At 38.2% G+C, this 2,349-nt stretch overlaps 1 pseudogene; it reads left to right on the top strand.

The window, feature by feature from the left end:
- The first annotated feature begins 305 nt into the window (after positions 1 to 305).
- On the top strand, positions 306 to 667 carry LOC106726878 (annotated as a pseudogene).
- The last annotated feature ends 1,682 nt before the right edge of the window (positions 668 to 2,349 follow it).

Below are 2,349 nucleotides of genomic sequence, written 5' to 3'. Positions count from 1 at the left end.
CCCCAATATTGCAAAATTATCTCGTGTCTTTTTCTCTCATTTGCTGTGTGGCTCCTCTTTCAGGTACCGAACCCTACTCCACGCAGAACATGGAGGGAGTGTTACACGACAGAGAGGGATAGAGAGAAACATCGATGAGAGAGAAGCATCGATCAGCTGCCTCCTGCACACCCCCTACATGGGGATGTGCCCGCAACCAAGGTACATGCCCTTGACCGGAATCAAACCTGGGACCCTTCAGTCTGCAGGCCGACGCTCTATCCACTGAGCCAAACCAGTCAGGGCATGAACAATTTTTTTTAAAAAACAACAACACTATATCCTCACCTGTAACACAGGATGTATTAGCCCAGTTACAGGAAGTAGTGCAAGTTAACCTCGGCATCGTTATTGACCTACATGTTGTTCAAATATGCCAAGGACAATAAAGAGAAATTCAAGGAGAATCACCATCCCTTTAATTGTACAATATCCATAAGCCATCTCATCTCAGTTAAAACTCCTCATAGGCCCCTTCAAGTAAGAAAAAAAGACAAAAAAGAGAACAACTGTCAAAAGCCCAGAAACTGGCAGATAAAACATCACAAAGGAGAACTTCCTGGAGGGTGGAACTGGGTTCATGAGGTGAAGCATTTAAGCAAAACTGGATCTGACGATGATGAATAGCACTTGGCATTTGAAGCAAGAGAAGAGCATCCTTTAAAAAGTAAACTGGGTTCAAAATATTTTATTTCTCTTTTCTGGTATTGTGGTGGCTTTTTATAAAACACCTCTTTGTATGCTTCTTACATAAAAATGTTTAAAGCTGAAAGTTCAATAAAAGATTTGGTTGTATTCATTCTTTTCACAAACTTGCCTGAATCAAAGGTGAAAATGGTACTGTTTAGTGTACTTTGGAAGTCTTTTGAGCTTTGTCAATGGACAAATACAGAGGATAATAAATAATCAATGTTAATTTATACGATCTTATTCTACCGGATGTGATCATTTTTAAAAGGAAGTATGGAAGACCTTTTCAAAAACTCTTGTCACAGAGGAATGGAATACCGAGTGAACAATTATTTCGCATCATGATCCGTATTAATAGGCTTCTCGTCTTAACAGTGTTCATCTCTTTCTCTTAATTACTGAAGCATAAATTGCTCCAGAGAAATTGAAATACTGGCATTTGAGCTTTACCCATGATATTCTTTGTAGTTCCTCTTTATTGTTCCAGGGTGAAGTGCTTCTTTTTAATAAGTGAATATTGTTTTATACTTTTCTCTTGGTTTGGGTCACGATGTTTGATCATGAAAGCTTTACATGATGTGTGGAATAGGAGAATATAAAAATGAATCTGCCAAACACATTAGGAAGCATCTGAATAGAAGTGCTGGTTCCTATTTAAAACATTTATCTTCGCTGCATATACCAAGATGGGAGTAAAAGATGCCTTAATATTTAATTTTTGTACTGTTGGAGACAATGACTTTAATAAATTTCCATTTATCTGCTATTGTGTATGTTTAGTTGTTTGGTAACTGAAGTCTTCTAAATGATTTAACATGAAATCACATATCAAGTTTTGTTTCTTCTCAAATATTCATATGTATTTCTCAACTCGAGCATCATTGTAATAATAGAAGTATTTCAAATACTGAACTGTAGTACATGTTTGATTTTTAAAAAAAATCATTAATAGAGGAAACTATTAGTGCAGTTTTACCAGGGAGTGATTGATGTCTTTGTGTGATTTACAATGATTCCATTTCTGCTCCTCAGCTCTGAAAATACTGAGAGCTGCTGCAGTCTCTGGATGGGGACATTGTTGGTTCCTCAGTTATACCTGTACAGCTTGGGTCTGAGTCTTTTTGTTTGTTTGTTTTAATCCTCACCTGAGGAGTGAGGATGTTTTTGTTAGGTTAGGTGGCTCAGGAGGCGGCGCAAGAAATAGAGTCCAGTGAATCAGAAAAGAAAGGAAAGGAAAAGGTTTATTTCTGCGTCCCTGGGAGATGAGGTATTCAGAGGGTCAGCCAGGTATTCAGGAATGAGTCAGCATCTGTGTGGGGGTATGTGGATTCAGGGAGAAGAAGCCGGTATCTGTGTCTGGCACGTAGATCTGTGAGAAATTCCAGGGGGAGTCCATTGTCTCATCACATGTCTGCATGTATCCAATCCTGGGCTCTCTCCGACCTAACAGTTTTTTCCATTGATTTTTAGAGAGAATGGAAGGGAGAGGGGAAAGGGAGAAAGGGAGAGAGAGAGAAACATCAATGTGTTTCCCTCTATCGTATTATTTCAAGAAATAAAATGTGACTCAGCTTTTGAAAATGAGATTAAGTTTCTTCATAATTATACTTACTTTACAGT

The sequence above is a fragment of the Myotis brandtii genome, unplaced genomic scaffold (genome assembly GCF_000412655.1).
Source record: "Myotis brandtii unplaced genomic scaffold, ASM41265v1 scaffold327, whole genome shotgun sequence".
NCBI lineage: Eukaryota > Metazoa > Chordata > Mammalia > Chiroptera > Vespertilionidae > Myotis > Myotis brandtii.
This window is presented reverse-complemented; position numbering and strand designations above follow the sequence as displayed.